Source organism: Callithrix jacchus, chromosome 5 (genome assembly GCF_049354715.1).
Source record: "Callithrix jacchus isolate 240 chromosome 5, calJac240_pri, whole genome shotgun sequence".
NCBI lineage: Eukaryota > Metazoa > Chordata > Mammalia > Primates > Cebidae > Callithrix > Callithrix jacchus.
In genome coordinates, this window is record NC_133506.1 from 159,292,325 (window position 1) to 159,311,343 (window position 19,019).

Genomic DNA, 19,019 nt, shown 5'->3' on the forward strand with positions numbered 1-19,019 from the left:
TTAGGAATACCAAGGAAAGCAGTAGAGAAATACAATCAAATTAATATAATGAAAAAGTACATTTTCAAGCTAAGAAATATAAGGGGCTATTGTTACTCAGAATAACGACCTACTACAAAGAGTTTTTACGAAGCTCAAATACAGTAACGGGAGGCATTTCTTTGCAAACCATAATGTGTCACATAAATGCCATTATTACTTTCGAGAATATATTTATGCAGCCTCTATAATTCAATTGTCTTTTATACACAGTCAGGATGCTCCATGAGTTATCTGCATGTCTCCAAGGCCATTAAAATGGGAAAGGCCATCTCAAAGAAGCTTTTTATTTTGCAGTTGACAATAATAAGAGGCCTTTCTAAACTATCTGCCAGAAGAATCAGAATGTGCATTCTCAGAGCCCCTTGGCCTCCTGAGGAAGAGGCAGTGGCACTTCTAGAGTGGTGGGGGTCCTTCCTCTATGGCCGCTACTGAGGGGGTGGGTCCCTAACGGGGGAGAGGAAATAATTATTGCTCTTGTGCCACAATCAACAACAACAACCAAAAATGATGGCTCTGCTGATTAAATTAAGGTAGCACAACAAACTTATTTACTATGTTTTTAATTTTTTAATTCAACTAATTGATTTCTATTAGGCCACAGCCTGTTTCTCTTAAAAATAAACTCTTGGTCTTTCATTCCACTCTTATTTTGGAGGGTAACTGGGTTCATTTTCCACCATATGTTCCAGATGCTTGTTTGTTAAGTGACTTCTGAGTCTTCTTTTGTCATTTATTTTTTGGTGTGATGCGGTCTTGCTGTTGCCCTGGCTGGAGTGCAATGGCACGATCTCGGCTCACTGCAACCTCCACCTCCTCGGTTCAAGTGATTCTCCTGCCTCAGCCTCCCAAGTAGCCTGCCACCGTACCCGGCTAATTTTTGTATTTTTAGTAGAAATGGGGTTTCACCATGTTGCCCAGGCTGGTCTCGAACTCCTGACCTCAGGTGATCCGCCTCCCTCAGCCTCCCAAAATGCTGGGAATATAGGCCTGAGCCACTGCACCTGGCTCCTTCTGTCACTTCTATCTAGAGTTGGATCCCTGCCCTCAGCATTTCTGCACAACATTCCCTCTTCCCTTGCTAATGCTGCATAAGTCCACGCTAGCCCCAGGTCACAGAAAAATGCCTGATTGCTATGGGTGCTCATCCAGTGAAATCAGGAACTTTCAGAACTTTAAGCTGATAAATAACCCAGGACAAGGAGAAAGAGACTTTTATTTTTATTTTATTTATTTATTTTTTTGGGTAGCAGAATTTTCCTGTCACTGAGGCTGCAGTGCAAGTGGCACAATCATAGCTCACTGCAGCCTTAAATTCCTGGGCTTAAGTGATCCTCCCACCTCAGCCTCCTGAGTAGCTGGGACCACAGGTGCAGCCCAAAAAAACATTGTATAGAGACAGGGTCTCCCTATGTTGCCTAGGCTGGTCTCAAATTCCTGGTTTCAAGTGATCCTCCCTCCTGGTCCAGAAAGAAACTTTTAAGGTTAAATAGATTGTTTTGCATCATTATGAATTGGAGCAAAAATAAAAATGGGGTCTCATCCATGAAATAATAATGAGACTGACATCATTTCTTTTGAGATAATTTCTTGTCTTTGAGCCTTTTGGGGATAAACAAGAAAGACAGAAGGACTGTCACTAGCTGTCCTGAGCCTATTCTCACGGCTGTTGTTGGAACTACCATTTCAGCAGCAGCCCCAGCTGCCTTCTTTGCATTCCTGGACTTTCTCTGCATCTAAGTGCCAAAGGTCCAAGCTTGAGGGAATACTACAACCTGCATTCTCTTCTTATACTCAATTCAATCAATAAAGAAGGAAAAATATTGCCCAGCACTGCAGACGGGTGCTGCCATCAATTCGTGCCCTTCCAGTGTCCTTTGAGTAGAAACTCCGAATCTTCATGTTTCTCCAGAGAGGTCTTAATAATCTACTGTATCCCTCACTTATAGCACATGGTCTCCACTTTCACATATTTTAAACACTTAAGACTGCTGTGGGCAAACTTTAAGTTGGTGCCCATACAAAAGCTTTCATCCGCTCATTTTCTTGCCCAGAACCTAACCAAAGATGGAAAAGATGATGGGTCTTACCTGTTGGTTTTCTCCTATTTCATTTTAGACTAACCTCTGTCCTTGTGAAGCTCTTGATATCACACCCACTTATCTCTTTCTGAACTGCTTTATTCTTTTGCCTCTGAAACCTCTTCCTCTTCATAAGTTCTTTCCTATTAGATAGAAACTTTCTTCAGTCTCTCCCACTAGAACAAAAAACATTAAGCATACTCTAGCTCCGTTTTTCCATTCCTTCCTCTGGCTAACTCCATCTCCCCCACCACCACTCCACCTTTTCTCAACAAAATAGCTGAAATAAAGAAAGGATCAGCACTGTCTGTCTCTGCTGCCTCCACTCACATTCCTTCCTCCCCACTCTTGCTTCCTTTTCCCACACTTGCCAAATCAATTGGCCCCTCTCTGTCCTGCCCTGGTGGGCCTGCACATGTCATTTGAGATGGCAGACCTCTTCCCTCTCCTACCTCTCTATCCTCTTAGTTTCTGTCACGCCCCACCCTATTGTTTCTCCTTCAGACTCTCTGATCAGTCCTTCTTGGATTTGTTAGCTGATTTTCTCCGTCTATTCCTTAAATGGTAGTGTTTCCCAGTGTTTCGTCTGTGATCTTTCTTTCCTCGCCCTACATTCTTTCCCTGGGCAAACTCATTCACTGTCATGGTTCCATAATCATCATTGTGCTGGCAACATCCAAGTCTGTGTTTCCGCTGGGGTCTTCTTCCCAGTTTCAGTGTCATATATACAGAGGTCCACCTGGCTACCTGCAGATTCCTCAAGCTTGGTGGGGTTTTTGTTTTTGTTTTTGTTTTGAAACAGAGTCTCACTCTGTCATCCAGGCTGGAGAGCAGTGGTGCGATCTTGGCTTATTGCAACCTCCAGCTCCCAGGTTCAAGTGATTCTCCTGCCTCAGCCTCCCCAGTAGCTGGGACTACAGATGTGAGCCACACACTCAGCTAATTTTTGTATTTTTTGGTAGAGATGGGGTTTCACCATGTTGGCCAGGCTGGTCTCGAACTCTCGACCTTAGGTGATCCACTCACCTCGACCTCCCAGAGTGCTAGTTATCGGCATGAGCCACCACACCCGGCCAAAGTTGGTGTTACTGAATAATCTTTACCTTGTCTTTCCTGCATATGCTTTTTTGACGTATCTCCTGACATCAGTAGATGAGTTACTGTCCCTGCAATCACCCAGCTCAGAAACCCTGGGAACGTCCTCAGTTCTTTCTTCCGCATTACCAACTCCTGTCACATTTACCACCTAAAGTTCTCAAATATGCCCCTTCCTTTTCCTCCCCATGACTGCTTCCCTGGGTTATAGTTATAAATTATAACCTCTCACATGGACTACTGTAATATCGCTCACTGGACTTCTGGCCTCTAGTCTTGTCTTCCTTCCCCAAATCCATTCACTGCATTGACCCCTGAAAGAAACTATCTGAATTTCAAACCTGGCCATTCCCATGCTTAGAACCCCTTAAAAATCCCCATTGGCCTATAGAGTAAAACATCAGTGTGTCGTCGGCCTCATTGCTCACTGTTGGCCTCCGACTGCGTTTCTGGTTGCAGTGAACCGCTGATGTCTGTCATCGTCACTGCCATCATCATCGTCATGACTGTTACTCTACCCAGCGAGTGTTTGCTGCGTACTGGGCACTATGATCAACTCTTGATTGACGTTGTATCACATGGCCATTACAGTGCCCCATCTGGTGAGTACTATCATGATTTTCATTTGTACACAGGAAACTGAGTCAGAAAGACGATAAGTAACTTGCTGAAACAGCTAAAAAGGACCTGCATGATGTTCTATCTTCCCAGCTTGAGATCTAACTATTCACCTCCTGTGGCCTGATTTTGAGCATGCGCCCTCTCTTTGGCCTTCCAGCTTCCATAGTCTTGCCTGTGCCACCTTACCTGTGTTTCCCACCTTTGCAATTCCTACCAATGCATCAAAGGCAGCTCAGACAGCACTTTCTTTCTTTCTTTTCTTTCTTTCTTTCTTTCTTTCTTTCTTTCTTTCTTTCTTTCTTTCTTTCTTTCTTTTGAGATGGAGTCTCACTCTGTCTCCAGGCTGTAGTGCAATGGCACAATCTTGGCTCACTGCAACATCCAACTCCCTGGTTCAAGCGATTCTCCTGCCTCAGCCTCCCAAGTAACTGGGATTACAAGCACATGCCACTAGACCCAGTTTCTATTTTTAGTAGAGACGGGGTTTCCCCTGTTGGCCAGGATGGTCTCTATCTCCCGACCTCGTGATCTACCCGCCTCAGCCTATCAAACTGCTGGGATTACAGGCGTGAGCCACAGTGCCTGGCCTCAGACAGCACTTTTTATCTGCAGCCTCGTCACCTCTCCTACCCTTGGCCAGAGGTGACCTTCCAATGGTTCTTCTCTACATAAACCATTTTGGAAGTAACTAAACATCAAAACTAATTCTGTAATGTCATAAAGCATTGCTCCTCAGGGCTTGATCTCCAGATCAATTGTTGGCTCTTCAGGTTTGTGTATAGCTGTGACTTTTCTCTCAAGGGAGAGTGTCCGTACTTTGCGTGGTTTATACTTTTCTCCTGCGGTGCTCAGTAAACAGGAGACTGGTGTCTTTTTCTTCTCTGTGAGCCCTTGACTCTTCCCAACCTTTCCATCACAATGATCTTTTTAAATTCCAGGCGCAAAGAAAAGACTTCTTTCTATTTCTCCTCTCACCCTATCACCAAATCCACGGATCCTTTCCCCATGACCTCTGCCGATCTGTTTCTTTATCTGCAGCTCTCCAGCCCTAGGCCCGGCCTGCAGAGCTCACTATTAGCTCCAGCGCTACGCAGAGAGGATTAAACAGGAACATCCCAGATCAACTTCCATGTTCTCCATTTCTCCAAAAGCAGCTATGCTAGCGCTGTGGCCTCTGGTTAAGCAAATCTCAAAAGCTCGTGTCCCTTACGGATTTTTAGCAGCTCTGTAAGGGGAGGAGCTGACAGACAATACACTTACAGAATGCCACGACGCTGAGAAAATCAGGAAAGCCCCTTGAACACTATAATAGGTAAAGAAAAGCTGCCTTTTCTAAAGCCCTCCTGCAAATTATGAGCTGAAATCAAATCACGTGGAATAAGTACTGCACCCCTGCAAGGTGTGATGCAACCAGGTTACGTGTGGCTTAATTTTCCATTCAATATGCTGCTCTGTTTTATGAGCCATATAACTTTGTGATGTAATTATGGCTAACTGTACAGACTCAGGCAGGAGGTAGGAACCCGCGAGCTGGTTACAGAAGACTGTCACATGGATGGATCACTGATGTGGAGAAGTCAGGGAGCATGGACTCAGGTAGCAGAAGTAGCTGCAGAAAGGTTCTGGATGAAGACCTTGGTGACAGAAACTGTGGCATTCGAAAAAAATGCTATAATATGAATAAATGAGTCTTGGCTGATATTTAAGAGTGACCAAGAGAAGGGGTAATTTTCCCACCAAAACTTCATATTATCTCTTCGTGGTAGCAGGACCATAGATATCACAGGTCACCCTACAGGTCCTTTACAGGTGATCTCTTTTTAGTGTCACCCTGGCAGGGATGATTTGACAGAAGCCATATGGTCAAATAATAATTCTACTGAGTACTTTTCAGGGCCAGGGGCTATTTGAAGTGCTTTATAATATTACCTCACTTAAGCTTCTCAACAACCCCATGATAAGGCTGTTATTATCTTCCCCACACAAATGAAGAAACTGAGGCAGAGAGGATTTAAGTCTCGAGCTAAAGATCACACAGCAACAAAATAGCAGTGGCTGGGTTTGGACCCTGGCAGCCAGACACCAAACTCCACAGCATCCTCCTCTGGTGTCGGACCATGTCTTTGTGTAGTGCTTTCTAGGTTCCAAGCACTGTGTAAGTGGATTGTTTGTTTGTTTGTTTGTTTGAGATGCAGTTTTGCTCTTTTTGCCCAGGCTGAAGTGCAATGGTGTGATCTCGGCTCACTGCAACCTCTGCCTCCTGGGTTCCAGTGATTCTCCCGCCTCAGCCTCTTGAGTAGCTGGAATTACAGGCACCCACCACCACGTTCAGCTAATTTTGTGTTTTTAGTAAAGATAGGGTTTTCCCATGTTGGCCAGGCTGGTCTCAAACTCCTGACCTCAGGTAATCTGACCCCCTTGGCCTCCCAAAGTGCTGGGATTATAGGCATGAGCAACTGTGCCCGGCCATGTAAGTGTTTTATATATACTAACTCTACATCCTAACTACCACTCTATGGAATAAGAACTATTACTGTCTCTGAAGCCTGGATGAGGAAACCGAGGCACAGAGCGATTACAAGACTTACCCAAGGACACCTTCCTGGTGAGAAGCAGGGACTGGATGGAAGGCAGGTGCTCTGGTCCCAAGGCCATCCCTGCTGAGCTGCCCAGAGATAGTGGATGTAAGGCATTAGCACCGAGTGTGGAATTGGGGTGTCCCACCCAGCACATGTCCCCAGACCTGTCTGAAGGCTTCCACATCCCCCTGGTTCTCTCTCTCCCTCATTTCTGTTGCAAGGCATCCAGGCCCTCTCCCCTGGCCACAGTCCTCAGAGCAGACCAGGTGGCCGCACTCTGGCTCCCTGGGGCCAGGTTTTTGTCTTCCATGCCTCGTGCAAGTGGAGATATTATCGCATGGCTGTAAGCCGTGGTTTTGCTAGAAAGGGACTCAGCGGGGCTGAAGTCCTTGTGTGTTCTAATCCCTTCCACGGCACTTTGTCTGCAGGGGCTGAGTGATCAGCCTGGCTTGTTCTCGTGCCTGTCCAGATGTCTTTCACGTTGTCTGTTTGTTAACCTGCGTTTTTGGCTTTGCACCTCAGACTCTGTTTACTTGTCTGCCTGCTTGTTCTCAGTTAATAAATTGGAATTGATTTGGTGACTTCACAAACAAGTGAGTCTCAATCTTGTTTAAAAATAGGGATGGGAGGGTGAGGTTGAGAGTAGCACGGAGGGCGGTGGGGGAAACTGTGTAGGTCCCTGTTTCTGAAAACTGCCCAGTGAAGCGTATGTAAAGAGAGTTGTAGGGAGGGTGAGCAACATTTGGGCTGTTCAAAGTCCTGTTCCCCTGTTCTCGGGACAAACATTGCAGAATTTCCAAGTGACAACTCTAAATGGTTTGCATTTGATATGAGAAGCAAGAATAACTGGCATAGCACTATCAACAGGCAAAAGATGGGGAACGTGGTACTTCCAGGTTCCGCTGTGCGATTTGAATGTAGCCAGGGAAAGAATGGAGAAGTCAAGTTCACGGCGTAAAGCATCGCCTCTGGAGCTTGGTTGCCTGGGTTCCTGCCCCAGCACCACGGCTAACTAGACATGTGGCCTTGAGCAAGAAGTGGACATCTCTGTGCTCAGCATCCTCCAAAAGGAGACAGTGGAAATTATGCCTTCCCCATGGGGAGATGGCGAGAATCACTTAGTTACCATGTGTAAAGCACAAGGCACAATGTCTGCTGCCTAGTAAACCCTCAATAAGGATTAGTGATCATTGTCCCCAGTGAATAACATAATGGGAACCTGAGCTAGGACAGGTGGTTGCAGAAAGGAATTGCTGCAAGGCTGTGAAGAGAATATAAGCTGAGCTTGCTCGTTCTGTGCCTCTGCTAGTTTGTTAAGCTGCCTTTACCTGTTAACCTGCAAAAACAGGCTGGGATTCTAGGAGGGCGGTAACACTATTCTCAACCCTTTGTGGACATTTACATGTTTTCATGGTGTCTTTAAAATGCTAGGCGTTTGCGATGGATTGTTTTTGTTTGGAGTATATAATCCTCTTTCTAGAAACTTTTTTTAAAAAAACTTCATGTGACAAGGTTAATCAACTAGAAATAGAAAGGGGAAAGCAGGATCCAAGGAAAAGAGCGAACAGCTAACACTGCCTTATGAAAACACTTCAGAGCCAGACCAACCTGGGCCCACATCTCAGCTGTACCACGCAGGGGTTTGGTGTCCTTGGGAAATGTGCTAATTCTCCTATTATTTGTTTGTTCTGCTCATAAAGCAGATTGATGGTCCCCGCTGCTGGGATTGCGATGAGGTCTAAATGATATGCCACAGGTCATCCTCCAGCCAGCCACACAGTGGGCCCTCAACCAGCGTGACATCTTTCTTTCCTGCAGTAGTCGAGTATAGGAGGTAGGGAGGAAATGGGGTGTGGAGGGAGGAGGGAAAGAAAACTCCAAGGCAGACAACATGAGTTTTGCAAACTTGATGAGAAATTGGTTTCGTGCACTCTGTTGAAATGGGAAGCATAAGGAGGTGTAAGTAGAATTTGCTCCTTCTCCTTCCTGGCCAATGGCCTCTCCCACCGGGACCTCAAAGGAGAGAGTGTGACTCATTTATTTATACAATGAACAAATAGAATGACTTGCAATATAATGACTTCTAAGACAATTTGCATTTTCACTACTCATGAAAGCCATAAACAAAAGAACAAAATACCAGTAGATGCATTTCAGCAGGCACTGTAGTGGGGAGATTTTTATTTTTGGGGGGGAAAGCAGGCTGAGCAAAGGAAGGGCCTTGCTTGTCCTTGAGCCATCTGCTGGGTGAATGGAGGGGGAAATGTAAAGCTCGAATTCAGCACTACTCACTTTTAGGCCACTTCTTCCAGGCACCAGTGGGCCACTGCTCCTGGGTCACTGTGGATGACGTTGACGATGAGGGGGAAGGTGCAACCCAACTGAGACTTTGGGAAATGCACCAATGACCAACTCTTTCTTTTTTGGAACTCTTGCTGGGGCTGTGGGATACATATTCTACCATCTTTTATCATGGCACATGGATAATCTGAATCAGAAAATGAGACAGGAAAGAGTGATTCTCCATCTTAGAGCCCTAAGGGCCCGAAGTGGGAAAGCCTGAGAGGAGAAGGGAAAAGGCATTGAGGGAAGTGGAAGGGGCAAGCCACTTGGGGGCAGGGTGGGAAGCAGAAAGACCACCTAAGCTCTCTGTTTCTCCCCATAGGAGGTGGTGGCAGCCACAGCAGCAGTTTGGGAGCCTCCAGCCTCACCAGAAGACAGTGGCCTCTGGGACCACACCTGAGTTTTTGCTAATAGGGTGACTCCTGGTGGGACCCTACATATCTTCAGGATGGAAGCTGGCTAGGCCAGTAAGACCAATCATGTGATTAGACGGTTGGGGCTTCAAGACATGTGATATTCACCCTGCCTCCCAGGAGAGGCACTGGAGATTGAGTTCAGACACATGGTCAATGAGTCAGTCATGCCTACACAGTGAAACCCCAATAAAAACTCTGGACCCTGAGGCTTGGGTGCCCTTCCTTGGTGATGAACACATCAGCACACCAGCAGGGTGACACATTCTGATTCCATGGAGACTGGGAACAGAAGCTCTGCTTTTGGGTCTTCTTTTGGCTGATCCCGATTTGTGTCCTTTATAATCAAACTGTAATTTTAAGTACAGCACTTTCCTGAGTTCTACAAACTACTGTGCCTGAGATGGTTGTTAGAACCCCTGAATTTGTAGCTGATTGGTCAGACGTCTGGAGGCCCGAGAGGCCCTGGAATTTGTGGCTGAGATACTACTGCTGAGGAGTGCATTGCTTACTGAATAGTCAAACTCATTTGGTGTCTTTAAGATGGAGATAATTTCACATAGTTCAGATACTGCCTAATTATTTTGTTGTTAAGAAGAGTGAATTGCTCGGCCCTTTGCAATTCCATCGGTTGCTTGGCAATCAACTCACCAATAGTCTTTGCCTCCTCATTTTTCTTTCTGATTTTGATTGTGGCGTTGGAATAAAAGGATAGTCTACCCATCTGCTGCCTTAGATTTTGAATCTTAATTTAAAAAGTCAATCCATAGCCTATTTTTTAAACTCCCAGTCTAAAGGAATCTAACGCTTATTTTATAGCCCTTTTATTTCTTTCCTTTCACTCACATCCCCCAATCTCCTCATTATGCTTTTTTCCTTTTCATCTTGTTAAAGGATTTGAAAATAAAAGTAAATGGAATAAAGACTTAGCCGGCCGGGCGCGGTGGCTCATGCCTGTAATCCCAGCACTTTGGGAGGCCGAGGCGGGTGGATCACAAGGTCAAGAGATCGAGACCATCCTGGTCAACATGGTGAAACCCCATCTCTGCTAAAAATACAAAAAATTAGCTGGGCATGGTGGCACATGCCTGTAATCCCAGCTACTCAGGAGGCTGAGGCAGGAGAATTGCCTGAACCCAGGAGGCGGAGGTTGTGGTGAGCCAAGATTGTGCCATTGCACTCCAGCCTGGGTAACAAGAGCGAAACTCCATCTCAAAAAAAAACGACTTAGCCAATGCTAAGAATACAAGAAATTCCACTGGCTCCTGTGAATCATGTTCTAACTCAACATAATTGTACCTATTTCCCTTGTTCGTATTCAGCAGTGCGTGTATTCCACTATGACCACTAGATCTTTGTGTGTGATCTTGCGCGGATCTCTACCTCCTTTCTCCCAGTCTCTCCCTTTCCCCAATATCCCTATATCTTTGTGTAATTTGTTTTACTTCTAAAGGTGATGAGTGGACCAAAATCTCAGAAATCACCACTAAAGAACTTACTCATGTAAATCTATGGAAATAAAAAATAATTGTTTAAAAAAATTAAATTAACCAATTTTTATTTTATTTTATTTTTTGAGAAAGAGTCGTACTGTGCTACCCAGGCTGGAGTGCAGTGGGGCGATCTCAGCTGACTGCAGCCTCTGCCTCCTGGGTTCAAGTGATTTTCCTGCCGTAGCCTCCTGAGTAGCTGGGACTACAGGTGCACAACACCACATGCTAATTTTTCTATTTTTAGTATTGATGGGGTTTCGCCATGTTGGCCAGGCTGGTCTCGAACTCCTGACCTCAGATGATTCACCCACCTTGGCCTCCCAAAGTGCTGGGATTATAGGCAGAGCCACCGTGCCTGGCCCCAAATTATTATTGGTTCCAGCAACATTATATTTTATCCTATGCATAGTTTATTAGGGTACTTCAAATTTTCTCCATATTTTAAGTACCTACGGACAATATCCCAATTAACATTTGCCTGTTGTTGTAACTGTTGCTTTTCCCTTTAATGGAAGTGTTTTTCACTCTTGACTGCATATAGTACAACATGGTCAGAACACATCTACGGTCCTTTCTAAGGGACGCTATCTCACCCAGGGCCCCTGCTGAAACAGCAGTTCATGACGTCCCCCTATTACATCTGTCCTCATGTGATTCATCTGGAAGTAGACACCTGCCTCAGGTACTGCCTATCCAGGCTTACCAGGAAGTCTGTTGTAAAGAGCTGAGCTCAAACAAGAATTCACTGGACCAATCATATTCTCACGCACAGGACTTTGAATTGGAAAATACAGAGAGACTCAAGCTGTTAGCAGGGGCTGAGGTTGAAAGAGTGCACTGGCTAAGGCCATGAGTAGCCTTGAGTTAGCTGAAGTGAAGAGTAAGCCAAAACTGTGAGAAAGTGGAGACTACAATTGAGCAGAAGATACGGGTGGAGAAGTTGTGTTAAGTCACGGTGGCGAGAGGAGAAGCTAAAGCACATACATCGAGAACAGCCAGAACCAGGGTTGGCCATGCCTCTTAAATGGCAGAGCATGGGATTCACAAACCCCCAAGTGCCAAGGTCCCCAGAGCCTCGCTGCCTCCAGCTCTAGCCTCTGTGTGGACTAGTCACATAGCAGCTTCTTATGAGAGAACTTCTTCCTCCATTACCCCTTGTTTCTTGCCATAACCCCACCCTTAGTATGTGACCTGGTTATCACGGGTTATGGTTCCTTGTAACTCAATGAGCCTCCACCCACTGCTCCCACCTGTGCCTGGGTGGTAGAGAAACTAACAGGCAGCATTGCCAAGGGGCCACGCCACTAACCTGTAGCTGCCATTCCACCATGGGGCTCAGCTCACTTGCCCCACAACGCTTCCTTCAACCTGGACTGGCTGCTTAGCCAAAAAGCCCCTCTCCCAGGACCAGCTCTCCAACGAGAATGGCTAAAGGATCCAAGGTAGAAACAAACAAACAGAAATACGTAAAGGTCATATGCCTTGCGCTCCTTTGTCTACCTGGAAAGAGACAATTGTTCTGGCTGTAGCAGCTTATCGGCCTCCAGGAAACCTTTGGTTATGCATGAAGTCCGCCCTCTGTTCTGTGAGTCCTGGTTTCTAAATGATTCACAGGTGTGTGGCAGGAGAGGCACTTTCCCAACTCTGAGTGAAAACGATGCTAGAAAAAAATCTGAGTGACACACTATTTCTTCTCTTATTCCTCAGCCTCTATTTTTCCTGCCAGACAGCAAGGCTTTGGGTACAAGCAGAGTCATAAAATCAGAAGAGAGTGAATATTTATGAGCTCTGCCCCACATTGGGCAACTGCAGGGTCAAAGAGGCCAGTATTTCACCCTCAGATCAAGAAGAAAGCGTACCTGAACTGTATGTATACAGTGCGTAGCGGGGCTAGAGGTGGCCTGAAAGTCACTGATCAACCTCACCTCTTTCACCTAGGACTGCCCCAAGTCATTCACAACAGAGGAGACTTGTTCAACTCCCAAAAGATACTCAGGATTTAGATCCCCCACCTCTTGTATCTGGCTGATGGATACCAGCCTCAAGTACACCCAGCTAAGTTATGGGCTCTTTCTAGAGCTAGCGCCTTAGTGAATATGCTTATTCACTGGGAGCTGGTCTCCTGGCCCATTTGACCCCACGATTCCATTCCCTTGTGTTCACATACCAGGGCAGGTTCTGGGAGAAAACCCTCTCATCTCCCTCTCTTGTACTGTTAGTGGTGATGATACAGCTGTTCGAGTCAAGATGGCTCCCTACCATGCACCCAAGGCCCACTCTGCCAGGGAGAGTGGTTTACCCACTTAACCTGGCATGCGGAGGTCTCGGCTGTGCCCCTGAATTATTGCTGAGTGCAATGATTCTAGTCTAGTCTCCAACCCTCTGCAGGCCTGACTCATGCAGCAGCTTCCCCAGAAAACGCCCACGGGCTCCAGGTACTGCTCACAAGCTGGTCTCCTCCTCCGTGTAGACACACAAACAAAGCCAGTTACTAGGCTTGCTAAGCTCTGCTTAAAGTTACAGGGCCTTGCGTTCAGGACCACAGGCTGCCTCATGCAGGCCTCTCTTGTTGTGGATGCTGGGCTCTACCATGACAACATAGGAAACCCACCCAGGGTCCCTTTCACATGGGGAATGGAGGTGTGAAACTCAGGCCCAATCTTTGAAAATGCGGTGCCTTATGGAGGAAGAAAGAGGTTGGGACGGCAGGGGAACCATATCAAGCAGCAACCCCAAAGCCAGACCTTGGGCTCCTGGGCCCAGCCTGAGACTCTGTTTCAGGACATACAATAGAACCCCTCGCTACTAGCTTTTTAAAAGGCAACTCAGATGATCCTGATGATTCAGACAGGTTTGGGAACTTTTCTCCAGGTACATATATGTATATATACACACACACACACACACACACACACACACACACACACACACACGAATACATTGTATGTAAGGCTACATGGGTCTATGTAGATAGGACTCTGTCGTTATCGCAGAAATAAAAAGCCAGAAAAGAATCATGTATGTGCAGAGTCTTACGGGGGAAAGCAGGAGCAGTTCCATTGATGAGTGAGATGATCTGCAGTAAACCCCTCCTCTACCCCAGCTCATCTGGAAAGTAAGAATTTAGATTAAATTCTCTCTGAAATCTCTCCAGCGAATGTGGACGCTGCACATTCTACAGATCTCTCACTGCCCTCAGACTTTAATTTTTCTTTCAGGCGATTAGTTGTTATTTGAAAAGAGACGTACAATTGGAGATAACCCAGAAGGATCTTTTTATTATCTTCACAGAGGTGACTAATATTTAGAAGGATAGGTAACAAGAGCAGGTAGTGGGAGTATGAATTAAAGAGGATGAGCTGGCTGAGGTGTCATTGAAAGCTTCCCCATCAAATAAATATAATGAACCCATAGCCAACTGTAAACAGAGAAACTCCCCAGCTGTGCATTATGGGAGCTGCCATAGGGAAAGGCGTTTATGTCGGGAAAAGTAGCCAAGTCACAACATGAGGTTGGGGGCATGTCAGAGTCAGGGAGTAGAAACAGGACAGCAGCCGCCAGCGCAAGGGGCCAAGTCTCTTCCCTTGCCAAATTCAGAGGGGCATTTGGGTGCTTCAGGCAGAGATCAAGCCAGAGAAGCAAACATTACTGCCTGGCTTATGGCTTCAAAAAAGCAGGAATTGAGGAGCGTGAGGCCACAGAGGGAGGAAGAGGTGGCATTTCAAGGAAGAGAATCTGAAAGAATTGTCCTGGCTTCCTTCAAGCACTGGTCATGGCTACATGAGAAAAACCAGCCCCGAAAAATGATTATGTATTTATTCAAGAGCAAATATTTCTGGTCTGGGAGCTTGAGGAACACAGAGCAGATGTGTTGAGTAAAACTCCCAGGCAGGTACGGAAGTGGAACATGAACCTATTCTACTCAAGGTCTTGAAGGCAGTAACGTCTCAGCAGATGTGGGTTGAGGCACGTGGATTTCGTAAACAGAAGTCATAATTCTCAGTGATTACATGCAGGCTACAGAAATGATGTTTAATGGCTGTGACATAGTATTTTCAGTAAATCAAATTTCTTTATGTAAATACGTGGTGCTAATTTCACAGTGATCTTCCTAAGGGCACCAAGTGAAGGAAACAGTGCTACAGAATAATATTCAACAGAAAAAACTATCGTGGGGATCTTTTTTTTTAAAGGAACTTACTGCTATCAATGGCAAATCAAAACTTTTTCAGGTTCCCTTCATTTTAAAAGAAAAATTAAAACATGCACAAAATACCATCAGAGTCTACAAATCTCAGAGGAGACAGATCAAGCCTCTCTAGCTATGGAAAACTAACCTTCCTGCATCTACTCAGAACGCTCCATCCCACCATATGTATTTTGTCATGCACATGCCACCTCCCTCTTGGACAACATCTACTTCTCCTTCACATCATAAGCACGACCTTCTTTGTGAACCTTCTTTCATGGGTCTCATTCCGAAGACATTATCAGCGGTCACTATTTTACATCCCTCAAACTATCATACCTCTCCTCTGCATTTCATGGCTCTAGACAACCATCATCAGCTTCTTCACTCTCTTGCCACCTGAGTTTTGGACTAGTGGAAACCATCAATGATCTCCTCCTCGTCAAACTCAATGATGTTGCTGGGTTCCCATCCTTGGAACTCCTTCGTTAGTGTTCTTCCTAGCCTTGGTTTAATGAATAACTTCTTCCAGTCATCCTCCACATCCGCCCTCATTCTGTCTCTATCAGTGCGTGCAAAGTCAAATGACAGCAGGTGTCAGGGAAGTAACATAACGTGACCAAGTCAGGCCAGGAGAGAACGAGCACTAAGAATGTGCTCAACTGAAGAAGGCTGGCTGGCCGCTACCCAGCTCTGAACAATGACTGTGCTTGGGGAAAAGAGGCCCAGTGCCATCAGGTATGCAGAGTTTAAGAGAATCCAGAAATCTGAATTTTGGCTGGGTGGAGTGGGGGTGGGGGAATATCATCTTCAAATATTAGACGTTAATTTAAAAAATATTTTCTTCCAAATACTTGTGAGCCAAACTAGGCACATCAAAGAGTGGAGATCAGCCCCCAAGCTGTGTTTTCCACATCTGCCCCCCTCTGCCTCCTCTATTCCACCCCATCAATGACAGAAGGCCCCAAGGCCAAGGAGGTCCTATGTGAGGTGGGGAGTAACCCAGCCATGGACAGAACAGCTTGGTATGGAACGGAGAGAGATGCTTATTTGTGTGAGGAATACCATGCAGAACATTTCTTGAGCGGGCTGGAGAAGCAGGAAGGGAATTCAGAAGAGACCAATGGAAGCATCGTGGATAACGAGAGTCTCCGTTGGGCTTCACTGGCTGCAAAGGAAACATACATATCCAGGTTTCCAAAAGTACTGGAGGTAGCACATGACTAGACCTGGGATCCGGGACAGTTCTAGCAACCTGATTTTCCACATAGCAACAAGCAGCAGATTCTTGGTGATTTCCCTCTGGCATTCTTCTTTAACAAGCCTCAGCTTCACAAGCCTTGGCTTCCTTGTGCACCTAACTTCCTGGGCTCTCCTTCCAACTAGTGGGCATTTGTCCACATCTCCAATTCAGTTCCCTCAAAGAAGAATTCCGGTTTGGGCCTAGTTCATCATTTTCTGACTTCAGACTGTGTCATAGGCTGCAAGCCACGTAACATCTGAGTCCACTGAGTCTCTACTTATGGGTCCAGTGTCCCCCTGGTCTAATACATTGCAGTAGGCTGGGAGATTGCGTGGTGAGTGCAGGACGTGGTCTAGGCAGCTCTCACACTAGAAGCCTGGATGAAGCCAGCAGCTAGGGGATGAGAGAGTCTTCTCTGGGGACCCCATTAGGAAGTGACTGAAACATTCAGAACAGCTAGTGCTGGAACAGGGAAGGAGTTTCAGAGGAAAAAAGAAACTCTGAAATTTCTACGAGAATTTGTGGAAAACGAAGTGTTCAAACCTGGTCAGCTCAGGGAACAAGGGCATGAACTCTAACAGGGAAAGGCAACATCTCAGAAGGCTGTAATCCTTTTATGGGCACTAAATAACACCCATCCTTAGCACTGGTGTGTTGAAGCCATCAAGGAAATAAAGAGGTCAGAGAGAAGAGAAGCTTCATCTATGTACAGATAAAGCTGGACTGGAGAATGTAGTTCAGACCCATCACCAAATGGACTTCGGGATCATGCTGAAAATAGGCGAATCTACCCACATCAGAATTAGTCAAACTGAAAGAACCCAAGTCTACTCCCCCCAGAAGCCTTTGCGATAAGCAAGCAGTGAGCAGAGCATAGTCTGTGTCTGAGCAGATGCATGAAACAAGAGTTCCTTTTCCCAAACCTGCCAGATGCTCTTTCCTTTTGGGAAGGGTGAAATAAAAGGTCAGGTATTTTCACTTAATGGTTAAGATAGGAATACAGAGAGGGGAGACATTGTGCCTCCTAATAATTCTCAGGTCAGATTTCTGGGCATTGTTTTGAAAATTCAGAGAGATGATAAATGTCCTTATTTAGCCAAAATATTTTGGAGCACTCGCCGTAAGCAAGGAGACCAGGTCTCTGTCCTCATGGAAAGCCAGTGATTACGGTGTGTAGGGCAGTTAACAGTGTGTGAAAGTGTTTACTCAAAGAGAGATTCAAGTCTCAAATGAGAACTTCTGTATGAATCTAGTTCATTCTACTTAGATTTTACTCACATGATAAAACCTAGGCATGGAGCCGTAGTTAAAAGATTAAATCTAATGACAGTTGTCTGGCTGAGACATACAACCTCCTACATGGAAAAACTTAGAGACTGACTCTAAAAGCCAGCCTCTAACTTTTTTTTTTTTTTTTTTCAAGATGGAGTTTCGCTCTTGTCGCCCAGGCTGGAGTGCAATGCCACAATCTCGGCTCACTGCAACCTCCACCTCCAGGGTTCAAGCGATTCTCCTGCCTCAGCCTCCTGGGTAGCTGGAATTACAGGCACGCACCACCATGCCCAGCTAATTTTTTGTATTTTTAGTGGAGACGGGGTTTCACCATGTTGACCAGATGGTCTCGATCTCTTGACCTCATGATCCACCTGCCTCGGCCCCCCGAGTAGCTGGGACTAGTCTCTGACATCTTGAAACTCTAAGCACTAAATTGTGTTTTCTCTAATTGGGCTCTACTATATAGCATGAGGGTCTCCAGTGCTTGCCTACCTCCTCGGCCAGGCCAGGAGGGCCATCTAAGTATGGGAGTACACCCAGTGAGAGAACCCACCCATTTCTATCATCTCCTCTATTTTCTTTAATAGTTCCAGACACCTGGGAGCATTTCCCAGGGGTGTCCCCAGCTGGTTCTTTACCCCTGCACATGGAAAATGATAGTGCCACCGGTTTTGCTCCCATGGGAGCAAATGGATCCTTATTCTGAAACATGAAGCAGGTGTTAACACCCGGTGAAGGTAAGAAGTTCAGAGCTTGCACGGATCCATTACCCTTCCTGCTCTCAGAAGTGCTAATATTTATTCCAGCATGTTCAGTGACCTCCTGCCAGGCCAGAGTTCTTAACTCTTCCTAGTGCAGTGGTTCTCAATCTTCCAGGCATTGGAATCCCCCGCAGACCTTGTTAAAATCCAGATTACTGGTCCTCACCCCCAGAGTTTCCGATTCGGTCAGGCCAAAGGATGCACTTTTCTAACAAGTTCCCGGTACTGCTAATGCTGCTGGTCAGGGACAGACTTGGAGAACCTGAGTCCTAGGGGATGCTTGATTCTCCTGTATGATTCCATGTGTGATCTGTCTGTATGTGCCTGTGTGAATGTTCTAAAGCGTGTTTCATAGCTTTCATCAGAATCTCAAAGTGAATTAACTCAACCAACCAAACACAAGCCAGTACCTTTAAGAGCATCAACCAAGGCAAAACACCTAGAGGAATGCTGATCTCAAAAGATCACACACAGTGGCACAAAAAATACAAATGCATTGGATAGAGCAAAGTTAGCTCCAGAAGTGCTCAGAGTTATTGGGTAGGAGTTGGGTAGTGGCTGATAGGCACAATCAAAATAAAGAGATTTGAATAGGAGTTGATATTCTCACCCTACAAGAATTTATCTTTAATTATGGATAATTATTCTGAATTACAACAAGATGATTTGAAGCATTACGCTAATTCAGGAGTAATAAAGCATGAATTGCTGATGCAATCTTTCAAAATGTAACCTATCAATCATCACTGGAATAGCAACAGACAAAAGGCTATGATCTGACATTACTGTTTTATGGAGTCGCAGTTAAAACTGGCCTTCAATTTACTCTTTACGAGCCCCATAGGGCAATGAGAGATGCCAAATACCTGTGGCTCCACGTGGAGCCG